Source organism: Macaca mulatta, chromosome 9 (genome assembly GCF_049350105.2).
Source record: "Macaca mulatta isolate MMU2019108-1 chromosome 9, T2T-MMU8v2.0, whole genome shotgun sequence".
NCBI lineage: Eukaryota > Metazoa > Chordata > Mammalia > Primates > Cercopithecidae > Macaca > Macaca mulatta.
This window is the reverse complement of record NC_133414.1, coordinates 63,607,501-63,634,680: the sequence shown is the minus strand read 5'-3', so window position 1 is coordinate 63,634,680 and position 27,180 is coordinate 63,607,501. Positions and strand designations below refer to the sequence as shown.

Below are 27,180 nucleotides of genomic sequence, written 5' to 3'. Positions count from 1 at the left end.
GACAAAGGACCAGTAGGTGATAGACCAGGGACCAGCATGTGATGGACCAAGGACCAGCAGGTGATAGACCAGGAACCAGCAAGTGATAGACCAAGGACCAGCAGGTGATAGACCAAGGACCAGGAGGTGATAGGCTAAGGACCAGGAGGTGATAAACCGAAGACCAGAAGGTGACAGACCAAAGACCAGCAGGTGATATACTGATACTCCAAGTCATATGAAAGAAGGAAAACCTTCCTGCTCTCATCCCAGGCACATGTTCCCACCAACTGTACTCCGGTTTCACCCCTCCAACCTCTTGAACTCCCAGAATCCCCACCCTCCCAAGCTCCCACCCCCAACACTCCCAGCAAACACAGATGCACACACCTATTTTCTGCATCTGCTTAAATCACAATAGCATTGGTTGAAGGTAAGTGTACTGACTGGCTGAGTGAGCTCAAGCGTCCACACCTACCCAGGCAGAGCCTTACCAGACAGGGGTAAGCCTCCTCCTCCCCCAGTGCCTTCTTGGAAGGCGGCCCACACTCCATTCAGCTCATGAGAAAACAGACCAACCCAAGGCTCCAGGGCTTGGAAGTCCCCAGAGGAGGACACCAGGAGTCCCAGGCATGGGGATGCTGCCACCCACTGCCCTGCCACAGCTGGGTCCATGGCTGCTTCTGCTCTTACAGGTTCTCATGGGGACTGGGCAGGATGGGATGTGGGGAGCACACAAATAGGAGAGAAGCGATCTACTCTCAAAGATCCCAGCCCAGATGGCACCTGTCCTGCACCTCCATCAACCCCTAGGGGCTCTAGGAAGCTAGAGGGAGGTGTAAGCTGGGGAGACAGCCAGCTGCTATCCTTAATGCACCCAGGTTTCATCTCCCTCTACGCAGCCATCCAGAGCACTGGCCACTAAAATAAGCCCAGCTATTGACACACCAACATCCAAGCTCTCTGTCCCTTGCTCCTCACCCTTCAAAGTTCAAGTCAAGTGCCCCTTCCACCAGGAAGTCCCCGGGGCTTTCCCACCCTCACAACATCCAGAGCACAGCCCAGGCATTATCACTTGGAATCATCACCCTCTGTCTCCACCACCAGGCTGTGAGCTGTTGGAATTTAGGAACCGTGTTGAGGCCACTTCAGGGTCCCCAAGGCACAGGTGCCGGAGGAATGTTTACTGAAGGAGTGAATGAAACTATTGCATTAGATCAAGCCCAGGTGCAGAGGACTAGTTTCACATAGAAAGCATCGATTTTGCCCTATAGAACCCTGCCTCTAGTTTTCCAGCAGATGACCCTGGTGTGAAGACAGAGGGGCAGGGAGGAAGGTGGGGGCTGACATTTCCCAGCCCCTCCCAGGCCAGGGGAGAGCTGAATAGCTCACTGACTTGTCCAGGAGCCCGAGGTAAACCAGATTAAGAGCCGAGAGTCTCGATTCACTACTGGCATTTCTCCAGCCGTGACACCAGCCAAGGAAACTGCCCAGAATGAGCTCAGCACTTTTTTGCCTTAAATGGTTGACTTCTCGAGTGTTTTTTAAAAGGATATAACACCAAGGGAAGCAGTACTCAAGGCTGAGAATTACGAATATTTATAGTGTTTAAGCATAATCGTATTCAGATGAGGACTATATATTGCTCACTGCAATTTGCACTCTTCTCAAAGCATATATTTCTGCAGGGAAGAAGGCCCAATGGCTGGATGCCGGCCTGGAGACTGCAGGGTCCGGAAGGTACAGGGGAGGTGCTAGCGTCCCAGCTCCAGCCCCACTTAGGCATGAAAGACAGCATCTGCCAGACACCCTGCCCTGGAGGGGGACCAAGAAGGCCCACGGGCCCCAAGTTGTTGGGGAGAGGAGCAGAAAGATCTGCTAAGGACAAGCCCAGAAACAGACATCTCCCAGCTCTTTGGGTGACAGGATCCTTTTATAAAGTTCAAAACTGGCTCCTACATGAGGTAGCTGTACTTTAGTTTAGTGCCTACTGCTGGAGAGGTCGTCATCACGACCTGAAGCCAACGTACCCTCAGCAAATAAACCTGCATGTTATTACAGCAACCATGACATCACGGCCGCGTGTGAGCATCAGGTCACCATCAAGGCTGCAGGCATTCGTGGGGTCCTGACCCCTTTCTACAGAGCTGGGGGCTTCATGGGGACCCACTCATTGGGGCTTTGGAATTCCACAGGCCCGATTCAATTAATAGTCACCTAATGAAGTTGACAAGACTCTGCAGGTGGACAGGTAGGCTGATGGGGCAAAGGGCAGAGGCATGAGAAGCAAGAAGAGAGTAAGAATGAAAGGGAAGGAGGACATCCCAGAAGACCTCAGAGCCATGCCTCTGGACAGGGGATCTTTCTGTTCCCCGCACAGACATACTGGGGATCCTACCCACCCACCCCTGACCATCACACATCATACACCTCACTCATATACGCAAAGCTATTGAAAAGCCACCTCCCTGAGCTGACACCCCATGAAGCAGCGGTCAGAGCCCACCCCAGCACACCCTCCTACCCCAGCATACCCTCCCACCTTCAGTGTTTCCCAGTGGAGTGGGGGTGTTGGCAGCAACAGGAGTTACCTTGGACAGGTGGACAGGAGCCCCAAGTCCCGACCCGGCCTCCTCACCCACTCCCTCCAGAAGCAGCAATCCCAGCAGAGAGACAGCCAGGCCTCCCCTTACCCACAGCCCCCTGAACCAGCCAGTGCTCCACCCTGAGCTCAGTCAGCTTGTGCACACTAATTAGGAAATGGAACCACCAGAGGATACCTGGAGACAACTGCAGGGAATTACCAGGCCTCAGCCTTGCTGCTTTCTCTGATTTGGTGCTGCATGCCCTGCTGGCATAAACTGCCCTGCAGTTTATCTTTCTCTACATTATCAAGCATCTACCAGAGGAGCCACCCTGAGCTGTGCATCTGCAACTGGTGGAAAGGGGAAGCCTCCGAAGCCACAGAGTCGAGAAAGGGAGCCTCCCTCTGATATGGGCCTGGGTGAAGCCACCTGCTCTGCCAGGGCAGCTTCCCAGTGGGGAAGAGGCTTGAGAGGAGGGACTGAGCCTGGGGAAAGGAGAAGCCTGGAAAGGTAGAGTTGAGAAAAAGAAGACAAAAGACAATGGCAACTGGGGCCGCCCCTCCCCTCAAAGGGGCCCTCCTGGGGTGGATGGTGGGCCATAGGCACTGAGGTGGCCCAGGAGCCCAGCATTAAGGCAGGGGTGGTGGATAGCTCATAGCACTCCCTAAGAGCTCACTCATAGAAGCGGGAGGCTGCAGTCCCAGCACCAAGGCAGGAGCTCCTGGTCTTTTCATTTTCCTGCCTCCAGCCTTGACTCTTGGGCTCACCGCTCACAGGAGCAATCTTCCTAAAACCTACCCCAGCTTAAGACTCTCAAAGACTCACATTCTCACAGGACCAGCAGCCAGAGACCCAGCCCCAAGACCCTCATGAGCTCAGCCCAGCCCAGTTCTCTAATCCCTTTCCAAAACCTGCTCCCACCCCATTCCTTACCCCGCTGTCCTTCCTCACACCTCTTGAGCCCCAGCCCATGCCAGCCCTCTGCCTGGAGGATACTCAGCCCAGCTCCCACATGTGAAGGCCCTGCTTGGCCCTCAGCATGGCTCCCCTCCCAAGGCAAGCTCCTGTGGTGGCCATCCTCCCTCCATCATGGGTGCTCCATGTACTGTTCCCACCACTAGACTGTGAGCCACTGCAGGACCTAGGCCATGCCTCATCTGTGCTTAGCTCCAGGCCCAGCATGGTGCCTGACACGTGGTGGCTACATAGTAAACACTGAGGAAAATGGTGAATGATGGCCACAAAAGAATAGACAGATGGGTGGGTGGATGGGTGGGCAGATTGATGAGAGAATGTATAGATCAACAGATGGGTGGATGGAAGTATAGTTGGAGGGATGGAAGGAAATATGGTTGGATGCATGGATGCATGGGGGACCAGGTCGGGATGGATAGATATGAGGTGAGTGAGTGAGTAGGTGGAGGGATGAATATGTAGGTGGTTGGGTGAGTAGGTGGGTGCATGGATGTGCAGGTGGTTGGTTGAGTAGGTGAGTGGATGGATGTGTAAGTGGGTGGGTGAGTAGATGGCTGGATGGATATGTAAGTGGGTGGATGGAGGGGTGGGGGAGAGGACAGTGTGGTGAGGGAGTGAATGAGGGTGGCTTGGTGCATGGGAAGGGGTGGGCGGGGTGAATGGGAGAGGAAACGTAGACAATCAGAGGAAATCTGACCTTGCTCCAGCCTTGGTCCCCCATCCTCACTCCACACCACCCGACCACAAAGGCACTTAGAAGGATTAAGCCTCCTTGATACAATTGGAGCAGCTGGAAATAGCTCTGTGCAGCCTGCAGCCGCTGCCTTCCAGCAATCAGCCTCAATCAACACCCACCTGGCCCTGCTGCCAGTTAATTCCACCTGACACCCTGGCCAGGCATCCCAGAGCCACCAGGTGTTGGCCCCATATGAGGGATGGCAGGAGATGGACCTGCTCAGCCAAGGCCAGCAGAAAAATCAATCTCCTGGACCCCCCACTGGGATCCAATGAGGACAACAGTGTCCCAGGAGCTCTAGCCCACAGCAGAGCTTGGGGATACCAAGAGACACCCCCACACACACATTCAGGGAGCGGGGTCACCCCTCAGGAAGTGGATATGTGGGTCCCCTCCTGGCCCGGCCACTCTCCTCTTACACTCACCTGGCAACCGGTTCATTGCTCTAAAGAGCTGGGACCCCAAGAGGGACCCCTAAAGGCATCTTGCATTGGTCTCTTCAACACCAAAGAGGCAACAGCAGAGACTGAGGGAGACGAGTGTGACCCCTCTAAATGCTCCACTTGCCCAGAGGCACCCTGAACAAGGGTGTGGGTGTGGAGGCAGCAGGCACTCACAGTAGGCAGGGGCTGCCTTTGTCCAGAGTGGGGCTCCGTGCCCTCAAAATAGGGACTGCTTGTAGCTGGGGCAGGGTCCCCACATGATCTCCTTTAGGCCTTCTACTTTGTGACCCCTCACTCAGCCCCATTGCCTTAATCTCTCCAGCCATGTCCCTCTGTGCCTCCCATGGGAACCCCAGTGCTTCAGCCTAAGCCAGGCCACCCCACTCTCTAGCAAGTGCCTGGGGCCAGCACAGCCAGTCCCCCTCCTCCCAGGGCAGAGGAGCAGCTAAGGCACCTGCTGGGGTCTGAGGCCACCAAAACACCAGGCAGCACTGCAAGTAGAGTGTAGGGTTCAGAGAAAGGACGAAGAAACCAGGCTGCCAAGGTTAAAGCTACTTAAATCTGTGACCTTGGGCAAGACCCCTAACTTCTCTGTGCCTAATTTCCTCATTGGCAAAACGGGCTAATAATAGCCCTGCCTCACAGGCTGAGTAAATGGTGTAAACTGCTGAGAGCTGAGCCTGACTCACAGGGCACCCTCTAGGAGTTTGAGCTATTCTTATGATCTGGGGGTGGCAGTGGGCGCACTTCTGGGAGTACGCAGGCCCCAGTCATTCCAGGGACCTCGGAAGCTTCATTCTTAAGCAGGTTTGTCCTAGCCCAGCACTGCCTGGAGCTCAATCCATCTGGCCTCAACCCTTCTGATGGCATGGCCAGGGCAGATGGCCGGGTGTGCCAGCCCAGGTCTCCTACCCACACCTGGCATCTGCTGTAGCCTCCTCCACAAATTCCCCCTTCACTAAGTCCTGCCCAGACACCTCTCCTTCAGATGACCTGCCCTGAACCCCAGGCTAGGCTATGTCCTCTGTAAGACACCACCACACATAGAGTCCTGTCCTCAGGCAGTCACTCTACCATGTGGCCACATCTGCCAGGCTCACCTTGGGATCCCCAGAGCCTGGCCCAGAGCAGGCCCTGAGGGTGCTTGTTGACTCAACACAGGACCACTGGTAAGAGAAGGAGTAACAGCCTCCAGGCATCCCCAGCCCCTGCATCCTGCTCCTGGTAGCAGCTCCTCCTCCCGGCCTCAGCCCTCCTGCCTATGGTGACCAGCCAGCCTCAAGCAGCCCACCACCAGCCCAACTTGCCCCTGCCTCCTAAACCTGGCTCCAGGCCCTGCCTGACCTCACCATACAGTCCCACCCCATCCCAGAACCACCATCCACCCCACCCCACCCCAGACTGGGCAATCATATCAAGAATTACGGAGGAGAGAGGCCACCACAGGTCTCCACTTCTCTGGTCACACAATTGCCTGGGTGAGTTTCTATCACAGATGAGGAAATGAGTCTCCAGTGGGGACAACACCACCAGGAACTCCTGTGCCTCATCTGGCTTCCCTCGGAGCTGGAAGCCTCAGCCCTCCCAGAAGCCACTCGGTGACAATGCCCAACAGAAGGACAGCAGACAGAGCTCAAACAGCTTCTCCTGATCAACTCTGGATAGGCCATCATCAGCACTGAGCCTGGAGTGAGAAAACATGCATTTCCTTCTGTCTCCACACCTGAACTTCCCACTGTTCCCTAAACACATGTCACCTTTCAACATTTTGTACTTTTGCATGCCCTGTTTCCTCTATGTGCGTAAGTCTCCTCTGACCGTTATAAATTCCTACTCATACTTCAAGAGTTTGCTCAGTTGTCACCTCCTCCACGAAGTCTCCCCTGAGTTCTCCCAGATCTCTCTTCTGTGTTCTCAGAGCTGTCTCCCGCTCTGGTCTGTGAACTCCTCCAGGCAGAATCATGTCCAACCCATCTATTCATCTCCCACCCAGGGCTGGCAGATGGGCTCCCTCCATGGATGGTGGCATGAATAATGCACACCCATCTCTGTGCCCAGCGGTGTGGGCAGTGACAGGCCCAAGTGGCCACACTTCTGCCCAAACTGCAATCCCTCGTTCCCTGAGACTTTCCTGAGGACCAGGCCTCTCAGCACTGGGCTGTTTCCAAGGTCTCTAGGCACAACTCTGGCTCCAGCAAACCCAAACATCTGTGGTGGTGGCTGGGGACAGAGGGAGAACTGCCTGCCCAGCCAGGCTTCCAGAAGGTGCCTGTGAAACACATTTTGCAAATGGCAGGAGACATGCATGTCAGAAAATTGTCCACAATCAATTTCAAATTCCAAGCGGAAATGGCTGGTTTGCTGCTAATTTGCCTGGAAATCTGAAGATAGTGTCTCCCGGGAGGGAGGCAAAGGGCCCGGGCTGGTTCCCGGGAGGTCAGAAATGCCGTCTTGACCCCCAACCATCTCTGCACACTCAGGGCATAGCCATCTGCCTGGGAAGCAGAGCCAAGTCATTCTGCACTCAGGACAGAGCCTCTGGCTCTGATGGCCCCTGACCCAGAGGCCACAGGTAACCCTATTCCAGACCCCCTAAGTGGACCCTTGTGCCCTGGGCCAGGGGGTGCTGAACCAGGCAGGCCCATGGGCCCTACTGTCAACCATTCTCTCTCTCCACAAGTATCCAAGCAATGAGACAGCAAAAGCTTTGCATGAAGAGCACAGGCCGGGTCACGTTATCTCTATAGGCCTCAGCTTTCCCACGTGATAAATGGGAAGAATAACCTGTCCAAGTGTGTCTCCAAAGGGTATTTGCTACCACAAAAGGAAGCAGAGTGAGCAGCTATTATTAACCACCGCAGGGGTCATTAGACAGCTGACGTCTCGGCACCTAGTCTGTGCCTCCTATTGTATTTGGAGACGCAGTGTCTTCAGTTACTCATGAGCAAGCCTCTTCACAGTAACCTGCATTTAATGTCTCCCCAAGGAAGCAAGCAGTCCAGGACCTTTGTGTGACCGTGATTCCCCGAGGCCGGCACACAGAACACACTCAACAAATGCTCATTGGGTGAGGGATGGGGTGAGGGTTGCTCCTATACTGCAAACCCTCCCGTGTATCTGCATGGACACTTTTTTTCCTCCCAGGGACTGGGGTACCCTGTTCTCATTGCACTTGGGGATAAGAGAGGAGAAACAAGGGTAGAGAAGTGGGCCAGGAAGCCCTGAATCCCAGCTTCCCTTTCCCTGTTTTCTCCTCTCTCATCCCTAGGTGCAATGAAAACAGAGCATCCCAATCCCAAGAGGAAGAAAATTGGGAGGCCAGGGAGAGCCCCAGGATAATAACGCAGCCATTGTATTAGGGAGCCAGGAGAAAAGGCAAGCTGAGCAGCCCTCTTCCTGCACGCTCTGGAATGCTGCTCTCTTAGGAACTGATACACTAAGGGTTCTCTAGCTGGCAGTTACTGGGCATCTCTCTGAGCCTCAGTTTTCCAGTCTCTATAATGGGGACAGACTTGATGCAAAGACTCAATGAGGTTTCACAAGCCCAAGACCGCACAGTGCCAGGTACAGTCAAGGCAGGACTCAATACAGTCCAGCTGCCTCTCCTGCTGTATTCCCCACCCACCCTGAATCTACCCCCACCACCACCTCGTCTGACAGATCAGACTAGACTCCAAAGAGATACTGAGAAGTGACTAGAATAAGAGGAGGGAGAGAGTTTAGTAAAGGGAAGTAGAGAACTCTAGAGTACAAATGCCCATTTTTAAGTTTTTCTCAAAGAATAGGGAACGCTTCAGCAAGGCTCAGAATGAGGCTTCCTTTTCAGGGCATTAACAATTTGTATTTTTCACTATCCATCTTCCTTGCAGTCTTTTGCAGGGAGGGAAAGTCTATAAATATTTTTTTTAAGAAACGACTGCATTTTGATGAACTCAGCTTAGCAAGTACTTTGCATATGAATGGGACCTGATTAGCTGGCACTCTCCCACAGCAGAGTAGCCTGCAACTTCAAGCTTTCCTGAGAGTTAAAAAGTTGAAGCGGCCACATTTATGTGGCTCCTCTAATAAAAAAATCATGCATCATTTATTATTAATGTTCGGCTCTGATAAATACCCTCATCTAAAATTCTTCACTTGCAGGAACCCTTCAGGATAATTTCTCAGGATAACCAAAGGGAGTACTTCAGCCAGGCCTTTGCAGGAGAACAGGATGTCTACGGCAGAGGCTGGGGGATAGGATGTGACACCCACTGAAGTGGCCAGCTGGAGCGTTTTAGGGAAAGCTGAACGGCCTCGGCCACTGAGAGAGGGAAAGCCGTCCACTGCAGAAGGGGCTCTGCTTCTGCTGTGACCACCTCAGCCAGGCTGGGTGCGGCTTCTGAGAAGACTAGCACTCAGATGAATTCCCCAGGTGAGATGGCTGGGAGCAAGGGGCCGCTTTCTTTAATCCAGAGGTGTCTGCTAATTGACTTCAGTCCTCCCACAAAGCCAGGCTGTGGTGCGGAGGCTGTTCCCTGATGGAGCCACAGATGCTATTAGTGTCCCGGCCAGGCCCCCTTTACAGATGGACACTCCCATCCCCTCTTGCTCTGAATGTTAGGCGGCTGGGCCTCACAGGTGCCCCCTTCTCCAGCAAACTGCCCTCACCCAGGGGATCCACCAGAGGGGATGGCCCACTCCCCACCCAAGGGTAGCTCACAGCCAACGTCGGACAGTGGTGGTGGTAGAGGAGGTCACCCCTCCTCCCCTTCAGAGGAAACAACTCTATGTTCCAGAGTCCCTGATCGGGACAGGCTAGACTTACATGATACCACATCCTTCCTTGTCTCTTTTTCCTCTCTAGCCTGCTTCCTTCCATAAATCTCAGACACCCAACCCCTGTCCCAGGCTCTGCCTCTAGAGAATCTGACCGGAGACAATTGGACCCTCCAGATCCACTACTGAGACTCTGGAAGGCTAACTGCTGTGGACGGCATGGCCAAGACTCCCTTGTCCCCAGGTGTCTTGGTGATTTGGCCAATGGGAGACACAGGCAGGAAATGAGAGGGTGGAGAGGGGGTGGGGGTGGGGAGGAGAGTGGGTGGGGGTGGGAGTGCTTCTCCCCTGACTGCCTCCTTGCTGGGTTGACCTTGGCTGCACTACCTGCTCCAGTTGCTTTCCCCTCTCTGTGTCCCTTCAGGACTAGGGACAGGAACAGCTCCTGAGGCCACTTCAACACAGCTGGTGCCCTTAACTTTGCCCATACTACTGGGAAAACTCTGTTCAGGGTCTGTTTTCCACCAGACCTTACCTGGCCTGGGAGAAATGCTCCATCCCCTTTTTCCTCCCTCCAATATAAAATGGGAGGTTCCATCAGAGACACCCTAGAAAGAGAGAAGTGGGCAGCTTTCAGGGTTATTAAGACACAAACAACAGGCACGTCTGCCCTCAGCTAATCCCTACGCAGGCAGCAGCTCCCACGCTACCAAATAAGCCCTGCTCCGCAGTGGGGCCAAAAGAATGAAAGCCAAACAATGGCATTGGTTTTTCCAGAATCCCTGCGTGCATCCAGACACATGGAAGGGTCTGCACCTCTCACCCATCGGCTCCTTAGTAACTAACAACTTAGGAAGATCCAGTGTGAAGCAAGAGATTAAAATTTCATGCATTTTGCTTCAAATATCTACAAAAACTAAGTTTCCTAGGAGAAAAAAGAAAACTCTCTAAGCAACACAAAAAGCAAGCCAAGGCCCAAGCCCCCCCAGGTTGGTATTGCGGTGTAAATCTTTGATTTCACTTGCTGCTCTCGTCCTCTGACCCCAGCAGCATTCCATAAATATTTAGGCAGCAAACATCAGGCTTATTTTCTACTTTGGAATGCTAATGATGAGAATGGGAGGGTGAGAAAGCAGCCTCCATGGCCCATACAGCTCTGGGCCCATCAGCAAAATACAGCAGGCATACTGGCGACACAGGAAGCCATCGGCTTCCTTAATGAGCCAGATGCAGTTCATGGGGAAAATCACTACCTGCAGGCATATTGATGGTGGAACCACCAGCCAAATCAATAGAGGTGGAGAAACCTCAAAGGGAGGGAGGTGCAGTGGAGAGGAGAAAGTGCAGTGGAGGGGAGAAAGCTCCACGGACATGCATGCAGATAGACTTTTTCCCAAAAGAATTGCAGCTGCCCAGGCCAGCTCTCTTGGCCTCCCTACTCCCCGGGCTAGAGCCTTGCCAGCTCTCTCCCTGGGCCTTGCACACTCATATACATACCCTCCTCAAATATTCAGGCCCTGGAGAAGGCCCAGCCCCAACCTCCTAGTCCTCCACCTAACACCAAATGCAACTGTCACCTCCCCTGTGGCTCCCACATTGCAGAGGGCAGAGGTCTCTCAACTCCTGCCCAAGATCGACCTCTCTGTACCTGGCAGTGTGGACCAGAGACTGCCTGGAGCAGGGTGGTCTTGGTTTGAATTCTGCCTTGATCATTTTCTAGTTATGGTCTTCAGCAAGATTATTTTAAACAGCTTTATTAAGGTACAAACTACATACTATGAAATTCACCCATTGTGTGGTTTTGAGTTTTAGCAAATTTATATAATTGTGCAACCATCCCCACTATCCAGTTTTACAATATTTCCATACCCCCCAAAGGTCCCCTCATGCCTGTTTACAGTCAATCTCTGCTTCCACCCCTAGCTCCAGCCAGCTACTCATCTGGTTTCTGTCTCTATGGTTTTGCCTTTTCTGGAAATTGCACATAAATGGAATCACACAACATGTAGTCTTCTGTGTCTCCTTCTTTCACTTAGAATAATGTTTTGAGGTTCATCCATGTTAAGCATGTATCAGTGTTTCATTCTTTTGTATTTCTGAGTAGTATTCCACTGAATAGGAATACCCAGTTTTGTTTATCTATTCGCCATTTGATGGACATTTGTGTTGTATCCAGTTTGAGGCCATCATACACAATGCTGCTATGAACATTCATGTATAACTCTTTGTGTAGACATACGCTTCTCTTTCTCTTTCGTAAATTCCTAGGAGTGGAATTGCTAAATGATATGGTGAAGTATATAAGTTTGTCTTTTTAATAAGCTGTCAAATTGTTTTTCACAGCAGCTGCACCATTTTGCATTCCCACTGGTAGTGTATGAGGGTTCCAGTTGCTCCACATCCTCAAAACACTTGCTAGTGTCTTTTTTATTACAGCCATCCTAGTGGGTGTGAAGTGGTATCTGATTATGTTTTGATTTGCATGTCCCTAAAGACTAACGTCATTGAACATCTTTTCTGCATGTGTATTTGAAATCTGTATATCTCTTTTGGTGAAGTATCTATACAAATCTTTTGCCCATTTTGTATTGGGTGGCTTGTCTTATTGAATTGGAAGACTCATTTATATGTTCTGGACAGAAATTCATTATAAAATATGTGATTTGCACATTTTTTCTCTTAGGCAATATTTCAACCTCTCAATGTCTTCACCTGCAAGTTGGAACGTGCCATAATACTTTACCATGTTGTAGTAAAGAACAAGGATGATGAGTGGCTAGTGCCAGACCTGGCACATAGGCCACTGAAAAATGGAGCCACCACTACCATCACTGTCCCCACCTCATCCCTGGAAGTCAAGGTCTGCATGGTCTTGGCCTTCAACTTGAAGTACCCAGCACAATACAGATGAGGACCTAGGACAGCTTGAGCCCTAGTCCATCCCGGCATCCCCAGCATGTTCCCTCCAGGGCCTGCATACATCATCAGTGGCACCAGCTCCAGTCTTCACACAGCAAAGTGCAACATCAGCAGGCAAGACCCATTACAGGAGCACTGAGAATGGAGCACAATCTCAAAGGTGACAGGTGTGAGTAGGGGGAGGATGACAAGATGTCCTGGCAGATGGGTCAGCAGGAGCAGAAGCACAGAGAAGGAAAATGTGCATGGCACATCCTGGGTGCCAGGGAAGGGCTACGCACCTGACCCAGCAAGTATGGCTAGGCGCGGCTCTCAGGATTAGCAGGAAAGCAGAGAGCAGGAGGCAGACAGAGTGGCACTCTGGGGGCCAGGCCATGCTGGAGCCCCTGAGCACTGCTGCTGGGAGGGAGACATGGTGAGATGCACTCAGGAAAAACTTCTAATTCCATGTGCCTGCACGACACAGTCCTCTGCTTCTGCTTCCATACTCCTTCCCCTCAGAGACCCACAGCCTAGGAGAACCAGGGAGACCTCTGTGCCAGGAGCTGTGTCATGGACACTGTGCCATTCCTCACTACGCTCCTGGGAGGAGGTGACATTACCTCCTGTGTTAAGGGCTGAACTGTGTCCCCTTAAAATGCCCTAACCCCCAGTACCTCAGAACATGAACTTACTTGGAGACAGGGTGTGATAAGGTTTGGATTTGTGTTACTGCCCAAATCTCATGTCAAATTGTAATCCCCAGTATTAGAGGGGGGTCCTGGTGGGAGGTGACTGGATCATGAGGGTGGATTTCCCTCTTGCTCTTCTTATGATAGTGAGTGAATTCTCAGAAGATCTGGTTGTTTAAAAGCATGTAGCACCTGGCCAGGCACACTGGCTGACGCCTGTAATCCCAGCACTTTGGGAGGCCAAGGCAGGTGGATCACGAGGTCAGGAGATCGAGACCATCCTGGCTAACACGATGAAACCCCATCTCTACTAAAAATACAAAAAATTAGCCAGGCATGGTGGTGGGCACCTGTAGTCCCAGCTACTTGGGAGGCTGAGGCAGGAGAATGGCATGAACACAGGAGGTGGAGCTTGTAGTGAGCCAAGATTGCACCACTGCACTCCGGCCTGGGCAACAGAATGAGACTCCATCTCAAAAAAAAAAAAAAAAAAAAAAAGCATGTAGCACCTTCCCCTTCTCTCCTTCTCCCTCTCCTGCCATGTAAGACATGCCTGCTTCCCCTTCGCCTTCCACCATGATCCTGAGGTCTACCCAGTCATGCTTCCTGTACAGCCTGTGGAACTATGAGTGAATTAAACCTCTTTTCTTTATAAATTATATTATCCAATCTCAGGGAGTTCTTTAAAGCAATTTGAGAACAGACAAATACAGAAAATTGGTATTGAGAAGTAGGGCATTGGTATAAAGATACTTGAAAACGTGGAAGCAACTTTGGAACTGGGTAATTGCCAGAGGTTGGAACAGTTTGGAGGGCTCAAAAGAAAACAGGAAGATGAGGGAAGCTGAATATAAAAGTTTGGAAAATTTGCAGCCTGGCAATGTGGTAGAAAAGAAAAACCCATTTTCTGGGGAAGAATTCAAGCAGGCTGCAGAAATTTGCATATGTAAAGAGGAGCCAAATGTTCATAGCCAAGATAATGGAGACAATGCCTCAAAGGCATTTCAGAGACCTTTGCGGCAGCCCTTCCATCACAGGCCTGGAGGCCTAGGAGGGAAGAATGGTTTTGTAGGCAAGGCCCAGGACTCACTGCTGTGCAGCCTAGGGACATGGCAGCCTGCATCACAGGCACTCCAGCTCCAGCCATGGCTAAAAGGGCCAAGGTGGCCAGGGGCAGTGGTTCATGTCTGTAATCTCAGCACTTTGGGAGGCTGAGGCAGGCAGATCATGAGGTCAAGAGATTGAGACCATCCTGCCCCCCATCTCTACTAAAAATACAACCCCATCTCTACTAAAAATACAAAAATTCGCTGGGTGTGGTGGCACACACCTATAGTCCCAGCTACTTGGGAGGCTGAGGCAGGATAATCACTTGAACCCTAGGAGGCAGAGGTTGCAGTGAGCCGAGATTGTGCCACTGCACTCCAGCCTGGCAACAGAACGAGACTTCATCTCAAAAAAAGGGGGGGTGCCAAGGTACAGCTTGGGCTATTGCTTCAGAGGGTGCAAGCCATAAGCCTTGTGGGCTTCCACAGGTGTTAAGCCTGCAGGTGTGCAAAGTGTGAGAGTTGAGGCTTGGGAGCCTCCACCTAGATTTCAAAGGATGTATGGAAATGCCTAGATGTCCAGGCAGAAGTCTACTGCAGGGGCAGAGCCTTCATGGAGAACCACTCCTAGGCAGTGTGGAGAGAAAATGTGGAGTTGGAGCCCCCACACAGAGTCTCCACTAGGGCACTGCCTAGTGGAGCTGTGAGAAGAGGGCCACCATTCTCCAGACCCCAGAATGGTAGATCCACCAACAGCTTGCAACATGTGCCTGGAAAAGCCACAGGCACTCAACACCCCATCCTCCAGAACTGCAGAGGCTGAGCCCTGCAGAGCCATAGGGACAGAGCTGCCTAAGGCATTGCAAGCCCACCCTTTGTATCAGTGTTGCCTGGACATGAGACAGAATCAAAGGAGATTATTTTGAAGCTTTAAGATTTAGTGACTGGGTTTTGGGCTTGCATGGGGCCTGCAGCCCCTTTGTTTTGGCTGATTTCTTCCTCTTGGAATGGGTGTATTTAGCCAATGCCTGCACCCCCATTGTATCTTGGAAGTCACTAACTGGTTTTGATCTTACAGGTTCTTAGGCAGAAGGTACTTGCCTTGTCTCAGATGAGACTTTGGACTGTGGACTTTTGAGTTAATCCTGAAATTAGTTAAGACTTGGAGCACTGTTGAGAAGGGTTGATTGTATTTTGCAATGTGATAAAAACACGAGATTCAGGAGGGGCCAAGAACAGAATGATATGGTTTGGATTTGTGTCCCCACCCAAATCTCATATCAAATTGTAATCCCCAGTGTTGGAGGAGGGGCTTGGTGCAAGGTGATTGGATCGTGGGGGCAAATTTCCCTCTTGCTATTCTTGCAATAGTGAGTGAGTTCTCACAAAATCTGGTTGTTTAAAAGCAAGTAGCACCTTCCCTTGCTCTCTTCTCCCTTCTCCAGCTATGTAAGACATGCCTGCCTCCCTTTCACCTTCCACCACAATTGTAAGTTTCCTGAGGCCTCTGAGCCATGCCTCCTATACAACCTGGAGAACCAATTAAATCTCTTTTCTTTATAAATTACCCAATTTCAGGTAGTTCTTTATAATAATGTGAGAATGATCAAATACAGGGTCCTTATAGAGAGGCCTCCTAGCCATGCCTCCTGTATAGCCCACAAAACCAATTAAACCTCTTTTCTTTACAAATTACTCAGTTTCAGGTAGTTCTTTATAACAATGTGAGAATGATCAAATACAGGGTCCTTATAGAGGTGATTAAATTAAGATGAGTCAGGAAGGTGGGCCCTATTCCACCTTTGTAAGGCTGGTGTCCTTATAAGAAGAGCAGACAAGGACACAGGCACACACAGAGGAAAGACCATGTGAAGACACAGGGAGACGACAGCCATCCACAATCCAAGGAGAGGGGCTCAGCAGAAACAAACCCTGCCGACACCTTGATCTTATACTTCCAGCCTCCAGAACTGTGAGAAAATAAAAATCTTTTTTGAAGCCCACCAGCCTGAGGGACTTTGTTCTGGAAGCCCCAGGAAACCAAATATCCCATTTCCAGATAAGGAAACTGGCTCAGTAGAGGACACTGTACCTGAGGCCCATGGCTGGGGAGAGGCAAGCCTGGCTGTCTGGTTTTAGGGCCCTGGGCCTCCACCCTGTCCACCTGCCATCACTCCAGCACACACATCACTAGGACATGAGCTTCCTGGGAGCTAGAACCTTGCCTGGGATTGTGCCTGGCTCACAGGGGCACTCTGGGACTATCTGGAGAATGAGAGTGGAGTGCTGCCTCCTCTGCACTAAGCCCCATGTTGGAGAGCCAGGGGCACTCAGAGGAAGGTGCAGGGAAGGCAGCAGGTCAGTGAAGCAGGTTCTGAAAAAGAGCTGTGGCTATTGTATGGAAGAGAGCAAGATATGTCCAGGGGCCCACCTCTTGGGCGGGTGCAGCAGTGATGGGGGGCAACGGGCAGGGCAGAGCTGAGACCCCTGAAAAGCAGATTTTAGCTCCAGAAGAAAAGAGACCAACTGCTCCCCTATGGAACGTGCTGCCCAGATGAGGAGTCCAAGCAGCAGCTGCACTCAGTGGAGCAGCCACCAGGTGCGTCAGGGTGAACATAGGAATGTGTGGCCTTCCAGTCATGGCATCAATACTGCCGCCAAGCAATGGCTCACCTGTGGTCACCTCAGGTCCCCATCCTCCAGAGATAGCAGCATGGGAGCCCCAGACCAGCCTCGGGGAGCCAAGCACAGAGCAGCAGGAGCAGCCAATGTGGAAAGGCGTGGAAGGTGTCCCTGCCAGGCTGGGTCAGAGCCCCTGAGAAGGCCCCACTGGCCCTGGGGACATGAAGCCTGAATGGACACTGCCTCTTTACCCAAGCACACAAGGAGACACAGCCCGATGCTAAAGCCTAGGCAACAGGGTCTGGGGAGAAGCCACCATTCCTCTTTGGAATGAGTGGCCATTGCCCAGTGCTCTGTGAGGGGTCCAAGGCCCTGTTGCCCACAAAATGCACCAGCTCCCACTTATTCACCACTCTCAGCCTTGGCTATGAACTCTCGCCTTATCTCTGACCCTTCAGCCCACCATGCCCTGGCCCCCAAGCCCCTCTCCTCACCTCACCCAGGCTGTCTATTCCCTGAAGTGACTTTGGCTCCTCCTGGTAACTCCCTCTCTGTCCCAGCCCTTCAGGAGAAAGGCTCCACCCTCTGGCTGGCCTGGCCATCAGGACTCCTCCACCTCTGGCAAGTTAAGAGTGAGGCATCCTTACAGGGGGGCCCCCTACAGCCGCAGGCTAAGCCCCTCTGGGCAACGCCCCTGTCAAACAAGCACTACCCATCAGTCCACACTACCTCAGGCAGGGCCTCCAGGCCTTAGTTGGGCTATGCTCCCCTTAAGCAGAACTCCTCCCCACTGCTATCTGATCACTGGGGAGTTAATGTCACTAACTTAATCCTAGACAGAGTTTGCATAGTTATTTCTACATTTTTATTCAATTAATTATTGCAATATCAATAGATCTTTAATTTTCTCATCAGTGAATAATAGGAATGAGCCTCAATTCTACAATATAATTAATTAGTTATGAGTGATAGAGTGCAAGTTCCTACTCAAAGTCCTGCTGAGACAAACCCCTGACCACTGCCCCTGAGAGACCATCACCTGCAAGAGCCCAGACTGCTTGGATGGGGCAGAAGACACCCCCATCTGACCCAGCCTGGTCAGAGCCCCGGGTATTTTGCTGAGCTCAACAGACCCTTAGGAAGCACCTCCTGTGTGCCAATGCCCGTGCTGGGTCCCTGGATGCAAGGATCGAGCTTCCCCCGACCCTCGGCGGAGGCCTGGCCTCGATGGCTCACATGGAAGAAGCAACAGAGACATGAAACAGATGGTTTGTAATAATGTGCACTAATTCAATTACACAGATTTTTGTTGAGCATCTATTATGTGCCAAGCCCCGTGCTAGGTTCTGGCAACAGAGTGGAACCTCATGGAAACAATGAGCCCACCTGGTCGGAAGTATGTGGTTGCTAAATCATGAACTGAGCCTTTTGAAGGCAGAGCAAGATTTACCAAGGAAAGAATAAGGTCAGTTGTTCCTGGCAGAAGGAACATCACAAACAAAGATCGGAGGAGGTCAACGGCATTCCAGAATGGTGGCCAGCTTTTGGATCATGGAGTGTTTGGAGCAAAAGGCCCCACAAGTTGCTGATGAGGGCATGGAGGAACAGGGAGACTGCCTCCTGACCCAGACGCTGACCCTGAGAGCCTCAGGGGGCCAGGCTGAGGGCTGCCACACTTCCCCTCCCAGGACATCCAGGAGAGGACAAGGGCTCTTAACAGTATCCTGAGCTGCCTGCTGATGGAGGGATGCCCTCATCAGGCATCCACAGGCCCTAGCTCAGCCCTAACTGGGGCACTTTTGAAAGGGATATAGGTAAGGCAACTGACTTACAGAGTGCAAAGGCCTAAGGCCATATAGGAAGAGTGGCCAAGCTGGACCCCCTGCCCACGCCCACCTCCAAAACCCCTGTCCAGGCCACCTCCTCCAAGAGGGCCTCTCTAGGAGTACACTCTTCCCACCCTACTCCCAAAAATCAGAGCTCTCCATGTATCTGATACTGGTGCTTTGCATGGTGACCTTGCTCCATCCTCCGAGTAATGACATCCAGGCTACAGATGAGGAAACTCAGGCACAGAGAGGCAACATGCCCACAGTCACAGTAACAAGTGGTAGGGCAGGGATCTGGTACTGACAGCCAATGGACACTGCTTGTCCATCAGCTCCTCACCCAGCCCCACCCACCTCACCCAACTCCCCACCTCACCCAACTCCCCACCTCCAGCAGGCCTTCGCTGGGACCAAGCTCAAGCTCCCTGTGTCTCAGCTTCCTCACCTGTAAAACAAGAGTTATAATAATGCCCACTTCCCAGGATGGGTGTGAAGATGTCAATTCCAGCAGAATGCACATCAACTGTAATTCTTGGTGCTGCTGCTGCTATCTGGTCATGGTGGTGGTTCATATAAGGAACCCGATGCAGGTGTGGGTGCCATTAGGAACAGGTGCAAACCCAGAAGAAGAAGAAAGGGACCTGCCAGTAGGTGGTACCACCAAGGCCCAGAGGCCTGGCTCTGCAGACCCGTGCTCAGTAGGGTAGGTCTCCACTAGGGTAGGCCAGGATAAGGGTCAGGCGTCCTCAGATGGAGTCTTTAGGGGCTCAGTTACTCCTGGACCCTAACCGGGCCTAGAGAACCAAGCACTGTCAGGCTGTGCCCACCCTTCCCCATTCATTGACACAGCCACTCGGCTGTCTGGATCCTGTGTGTCAGATGCCGATGGGAACTCAGCTCCTCACACCACCTAGGTGTGAGGAGGTGAGCTAGGCAATCCCACTTAACAGACGAGGAAACTGAGGCTCAGAGTGGTAAAGAACAAAAAACAATAATGAAAAGAGCTAACACATAGGGAGCAGTTCCTCTATGCCAGGCCCTGGAGAAAGAGTGTCAATTGTATCATCTCCCTTAATTTTCAAAAATAGCCTGAGTAAGGGATTGCTGCTGCCAGAATACAGATGAGGAAATCAAGGCCTGGAGATGAAACTTGCTTGCCCAAAATGCCAGCACCACCCATTAACAGCATGGGGTTCACACCTTCCAGTCTGATTCTGGCCAACCTCCATTCACCCGCAGCCCCCAGCACAACGCAGGCAGATGTCAGGGCTGAGGAGTGGCCATGCTGATCCCTCAGGACATTTAATCCAGCCTTCCCCAGTCCTCGCCACCATCTCTGCACACACGTGCCACACATGTGCACACAAGCACATGCATACATACCTGCACATACATGCACACACGTGTGCTCGTGTGCACTGTGTATACACATATATACATGCATATATACATGTATGTGTACACACCTGTATACACATATACATGGGTATGCAAACACAGCTCCTCTCCTTACCTCTCTTCCTCAATTGGGGGCATAATCAGGGTGAGGGCTGATAGTGGGACCTGGCCAGGAAATTTTTTTTTTTAACCAACTGCACTTCCTACCAATATCCACCAAAAGATGACAACTATGCAGAAACCCTTAGGAAGGTCAGTAATCCTGTCATAACCCCAAGTTGGTGGGACAGTGGCACAGAGGAGCAGCCCTTCAAGGGGGCAGAGTTGGGGGCCTGCTGGGTGTGCAAAGCCTGGTCACAGATTCAGCAGAGCCAAGGCCCCCCTAATTCCCCTCAGAGGCCCCAAGCAGGCGCCAGAACAGGAACTATTGTCTGGTAAGAGACATGTGGATCTGATGCTCCCGCCCTGATTTCTCTGACTGTTACAGATTAAATCGGGGATAATGTCTCTGATCTAGAAACCGGATTCGATGAAGCTTAAAGCCCTCGCAGACATCGCACCATTATGCTAAGCAGTGTGCCTGCAAGGAGGCTGCCGCCCCCTCGTTAATCATCCCTGGCAGCAGGAGCACAGTCAGTCAGCCCCACCTCTGGCTCCAGCGGGCAACACAAGAGGCAGCGAGGCCTTGGCCCCTTCATCCTCTCGTGGATGGACAGACAGACAGACAGACAGACGGAGGGCAGCCATCACCCTCTCCCTAACCCCACAGGCCCAAATAAATAGCCAAAGTGAGAGGTTTCCTTTCAAGACATCATTTCTGAGAGCCTAAACTGAGTTAGTCCTCGAATATCCTCAGAGATGCAAATTATGTGGGTTGAGCTAATGAGCTATATATGTATCTTTCATCCCCTAATTAACTGTGGTTTAATGAATTTCTCAGTGCATTGCTGCCAGAATAGCCTTGCAGCCCAAAAGATTTTTTCCCCTCCATTGCAGGTAAATATTTAAACACCCCAAATTAAAAGGAGCACCAGGACCCAAAATTGGAGGCTTGATGCTACCCAGAATAATTAGACCCCGGTCACACTGATTCCATGTTTTCATTTTTTCCTTTCTCCTCCTGAGGCGATGGCAGGGGACCTTAGGCACTAAGAACCTGGCCTGGTACAGAGCCTGGGGCTCCCTGTAGACCAATGGGCCTGTGTTCAGCTCCCACTACCTGGAAACTCCTCTCCTGGGCTCTGGGGGAACTGGATTAAGCCAGGGGAGGGAACAGGGGACACTACCCACCTGCTGCTCCCATGGTTGGCACAGAAACCCCTTAGAGCAAGGGGGCCAGTGGCCTGGGGAAGTCAGGAAACTGCCCATGCTGGGACTCATGTCCCAGCACCTGCCCCTCAGACAGTCACCCATTCCCATGGCCTATCACCGTCATCATTGCACCTCCTACTACCATTCGCTTTACTCCATTCCTCCTCTCTTTAGTGGCCTCCACAAAACAGAGAAGGCCCCACCCAAAGGAACTGCCTCTTACAGTACTGTCCCCAAGTGGTGAGTGGGCATCTCAGGTGGTCCTTGAAGCCACATGAGTGAGCAGCCACCACTCACCTGCCCCAAAGCTGTCCCTGCCCCGCTTTCTCATGAGAAGCTTGGGCAGAAAGGAAGCCCCTGCTTCCTGCCAGCCACAGCTGGCCGGCCTTGGGCACTCACAAAGCCACAGGCCAGAGGTCAGCAGGAGGAGAAGGATGGGGAAGCACAGGAAGCCAGGGAAGGCAGGAAGAGGGAACCCTCAAGGTCCCCATTCCAGCTGCGGCAGCCAGCCTCCCCGAGACAGATGTCAAGAGTGTGCACACATACTCCCATACCCACCACAACCCATGCAAAAGGGAGAAGTGAACCAAAAGCAGGGGCAGGCACCCATGTGCCTGGGGACCAAGATGACCCAGGGTCAGGGAAAAACACAAGGGTCCTTCCCAGCTCTGCCCTCCCAGGGAGACACGAGGCTGAAAGGGTAGTGCTACCAGAATCTGGGAACCAGGGACTGTGCCGTTCCAGAACCCTCTGGCCTTGACTTAGAGCCAGCCTAGAGGGCAAAGTATGCTCTCCCCTCAGCTGCACTCACCGGCCCTGCCACTCCCTGACCCCACTGATCACAGCCAGGCAGGTAAAGCCACAGGGCCTTGTGAAGCCACAGCCCACCTGGGCTTCCTGAGGGCCCTGTGTGGACACTTCTCACTCTCCCGTGGCCTCTCTCTGAGGACAGCCTGGCCTGTCTGGTACCTGAGAGGAGCCCAGCCCTGGCCACCAACAGAAGGAACAAGCAAGGGAGCTCCTGACAGTGCCTCCAGCTGGGTCTTGGCCACCACAACCTGGCCGCACCTGGGCCAGCTCACAGGGAAGAGGAGGAGCCTGAGAATCTGCCCATCCACGTGGGGACCACTGACCCATCTACCCTTGCTGGCATTCCCCTACCATTAACCCAAAGCCTCCTCAAAGCCCCTGCCTCCCCTTCCAGGTCCCTCCATCCTCCCTCCACTGCCCAGAACCCTGTCCCACCCCCATGTACCTCGCACAAGAACTCCCTCTTGTCTTCCTGACAACCCTGCCACCCACAGGGAATGGCACGGCCTGAAAGCTTATTCTAGGCCTGATGTTCTCACAGTAGCTGCCTCTCCAAAGCCAACCCCCATGCAGGGCCTCCCCCAGCCTGTGCTGGCTCCTACATGCCCCTCCACACTCACCTTCAGTAACAATCACTGTGATGAGTCCACTTGTTTGTTCAGAGCCCTTGGGCAGCTCAGCAAGCCCTGTTGCATCCTTGGATCACTAAATATGGCCCCATAAGAATGACTGATGTCTCCTCTGCACATTGCTTCTCCAATTAGAAATGAGCCTTATCTCTTTTTGGGTCCATGCTGCCTGACACTGTGCCTGGAACACTGCAGGTATCAATAAATACATGCTGACTCAATGACTGGATAGACTGATGGTCAGATGGACAAATGGACAAGTGGACAACTGGGTAGGTGGATGGATGGATGGGTGGATGATGGATGGATGGATGGATGGATGGATGGATGGATGGATGGATATATGAGTGGATGGGTAGACAGATGAATAGATGGGTAGGTAGATGGAAGGACAGAGGGACTGACGGATGGATGGATGGATGGATATATGAGTGGATGGGTGGGTAGATGAATAGATGGGTGGGTAGATGGAAGGACAGAGGAATAGATGGATGGATGGATGGATGGATGGATGGATGGATGGATGGATGGATGGATGGACAGATGAGTAGATGAATGGATGGATGGTTGGATGGGTGGGTAGAAAGAGGGATAGAAGGATTGACAGATAGATGGATGAATAGATGGATAGATAAATTCTCAAACTAGTCACCAAAAAAGAGACTAAACCAGCCCCAAAACAGTGAAAGTTTGGCTAAGCAGTCTTCAAGGGCAGAAGGCTAGAAGGAAAGGCTCTGGGTCTTCCAATAAGGGGCCATGACTACCCCTAAAAGTTTTTTCAAAGTTGGGAAACTAAGATGAGAGAGGTGGGAGCTAGAGTCTGCGACTGACAGGGGGAAGTGTTGAGTGTGGGAACAAGCACACTAGACAGAGCAGAGACTAGCACCAGCTAGGCCCCGAGGCCCCAGGGAGCACTAAGCCATGAACTAGAGAGTGGATGGCCCAGCACTCCTCCCTCAAGGAGGCCTGACACATGCACAGAGCCCAGGCAGAGTCTGAAGGGACCAACCTGAGCCCAAGACCAAGCCCTCTGAACACCAAACACGTGTTGATAGTTGTCTCCAGATCCACCAAGCAGGCCCAGAATGTAGTTATGACCATCCTGACAACCAGGTCCCCCCACAACCTCCACAGAGATGAGGGATCAACAAGTGCTGCCCCTGAGGGGCCCAACAGAGGGGCTGCCCACCCCTCAAACTGCCTTCCACTTCCCCCAGAATGTTCCGAATCACTGCTTGCTTATTAAATTCCTTTCCAATAAACCAAAGTCACTTCCACAAAGTAGGTAGACGGTGCAGACACAGTGGCTTCAGATGGCAAAGGCACCGTCTAATAAGGCAGCTCCTGCCAGCGGGAGTCACCTTCACCCACCTTCACCCCCGCAGCAGGCTGGGGCTGCTTGAGTGCTGAGGCCCCACCCACAGCACCACCCACTGCTGTGCTGGGCCCCACCTCAGCAGGTGACCATATTCAGACAGATCTACAGAACCAAACTGGGAGGGGGAGGGCGGAGGGATTATAACCTGGAGTAGTTAAAACAATATTCTATTATGAATCGACAAAAAATAACTATGAGCTTCAGAATTAGCAGACTTGAAAGAAGTTTTCTTTCTGCACCGGTCATACAAAACCTTGGATAAATCCCAATGTCTCTAGACCTCTGCTCCCTGTCTGTAAACTGGACATGACAAATCTCTTTTTTTTTTTTCTTTTTGAGACAAGGTCTCACTCTGTTGCCCAGGCTGCAGCAGCACAATCTCAGCTCACTGCAACCTCCACCACCTGGGCTCAAGCGATCCTCTCACTTCAGCCTCCCGAGTAGCTGGGACTACAGACATGCACCACCACACCCAGCTAATTTTTGTATTTTTTGTAGACATGGAGTCTCACTATGTTGCTCAGGCTGGTCTTGAACTCCTGGGCTCCAGTGATCCACCTGCCTTGGCCTCTCAAAGTGTTAGGAATACGGTGTCCAGCCTGGGCATGACAATTCTTACCTCTCAGTTGCTATCAAGATTGAAGGAGCTGAAAAAGCAAATCAGCTCACAACACTCGAGCCATGCAGGCTCTAGGAAACAGGGCCACCCCCACCCTCAGTTTCCCAGGGAAAAGGAGCCAGCCTGCCTGATAGCTGTCTCCCTCACTGGAGGAGCCAAGACCACCAGGGGGCCAAGATCAGCACTTAACTGTGGTGCGGGGCAGTCCACAAGGGCTCCCAGAAAACCCTCCTGTTCCCAAACACCTTCACCTTCTGACAGCCATGATGCCTCGAAAGCCATGATTAGGTGGGGAGAGGGTCCCATACTGAGACCTCCCTATTTCTTAGAGGATGGGGGATCCCAGGGTGCCCCTTCCTTGGCAGCAGGACCTATGCCCTTGGGTTAGACCTGGGAGATCAGAAAGGGCTTGGCATTTGGCCACCCATAGGCTAGCGAGTCCCAAGGCCACCATCAGTCCTGCCTTCAAGGACTTCTCTAGAGTTGAGTCAGAGCCTGCTCTGGATCCATCCTTGGACCCTCCTATCCCACACCTCATCCTTTCCAGTCTCTGACATCAGACAAATCTACTTGAACACAGACCTGATTGTGCCCCTCGCCTGGCCCGCAGACCAGCCGCACAATAGCTGGCATCCTCCTTGAGGGTCTTCACTACCACACTCCACCTCCATTTCTCCTCCACACATCTTAACTCACCTCCATTTCTCTCCCCACTGCCCCCCCACCACAGGAAGAGAGCTGTTTCTGGCCTCTATGCCTTTGCCCAGGCAGTCCCTTCTGCCTGAAACTCCCCTCCCTCAACCACCACTTTGCTAATGCTCAGATGGCCCTCCTTGAGAAAGCCTCCAATCACCACCTCCATCACTGAGCCTCCAAGTCCTCTAACATATGTGTGCTTCTATGTCTATCTCCCCACAATAGAACCTTCCAATCCCCAGTTACTGCTACAGTAACTCCCATCAATGTTTGATAAATGGATGGATGGTGGATGGATGAATGGATGGATGGTGGGTAGATGAATGGGTGGGTAGATGGATGGATGGGTGAGTAGGTGAATGGTGGGTGGGTGGATAGATGGATGGATGCATGGATGAATGGGTGGGTGGAAGGATGGATGAATGGGTGGGTAGGTGGATGGGTGAATGCAATGGATAGGTGGGTAGGTGGGTGGGTGGATAGATGGATGGGTGAGTAGATGGATGGATGCATGCATATAGGAGTCCAACAGGAAGGTCGTATAAAGAAGAGGCAAAGGCAAAAGCCAGTGGGGACATTTCTTCCAGTCGCCAAAATCCCCTCCATGTAGTCTCCTCCAGACTGGGAATAGGGCAGGTTTCCCTCCGTTCCAGGCATTCAAGGTGGCCCTAAGCAGAGGCAGAGGGATGGCTGAAGTACCTCTCCAGCATCCCCTCAACATTAAGTTTCCCCTCCTGCTGCCTTTGAGCAGCCCCTCTGTTTCTACAGTTACCGTCCCCATGCACAGGCCTTCTTGGAAGAAGAGCCATTCAGGACAGTTTCAGCATTGCCGTGTATTCATCAGCCAAGAGAAATGGTCTCAGTGAGCAGCAGGCAGCTTGTGTGAGTGTGCTGTGTCTTGGCTCCCCAGTGGGGCACTCAGCAGGCTAATCTAAGGAAAGCTTAAAAATCACATGTATTTTTATAGGCAATATGACACAATTATGCCAAACTACTGACAGCATTGGGGCCATGGCTGTTCCTCACACCCGAGGCTCAAGTCTCTCATGTCTGCAGGAGCTGGTCCCTCAAGCCTTGCAGGGCTACTACCTCAGCTTTTTCTGGAAAACCCTAGATTTATACCCCTCTGCTTGCTCCCTAGAATATCAGGCCCCTGACAGGAGTGGCCTGGGGTTCTGGAGTCAGGGCTGGGCACTGACTCAGGAAGGGAAGCTCAGAAGCTCCTCCTCCAAAGTTCTCACACTTCAGAATCTGCCAGTCACTGCTGACAAGTGTCAGAGCCAGGACCAGGCATCAGCCAGAGTGAAACAGGCCTTCAGCAGGGGTCAGGAGGCACAGATGCTTAGCACCTGCATGGCCTGACATTCACATCTAAAAATACTTTTGCCTGGCCCTGAGCAGCTCAGGGCTGGGCTGTCTTAGAGCACTCTGTGAGCACAAACCTCCCCCACGGAATGGGTGCTCTCATTCCCTAAAGCAGCCACCTGCAGCAAGACCAGCAGTGGCACCTGCATCTTGGGCTATGGTTTGACGTCATCCTCACTATCACTTGCAGAGGTTGGTATGGGTGTCCCCATTCCATACATGAGGAAACTGAGGCTCTGACCTTACCTGAAGTAACTCCTCTACTAAGTAGCAGAGCCAGATACAGAGCCCAGGTCCAGCTCTCCCAGGGCCCTCGGGTGCTCTCCCCTCTGCCTTGGACCTGTGAAGCAGTGCTGGATTCTAGGGGAGGCAGGGCAATGCCAGTCCTTACTCCAGCAGAGACCCGGATGTGGC

General features: G+C 52.2%; 1 protein-coding gene across 2 annotated transcripts in view; it reads right to left on the bottom strand.

Annotated features, from left to right (window-relative positions):
* Nucleotides 1-27,180, bottom strand: part of GRID1 (glutamate ionotropic receptor delta type subunit 1) — a 783,526-nt gene that overhangs the window by 644,646 nt on the left and 111,700 nt on the right.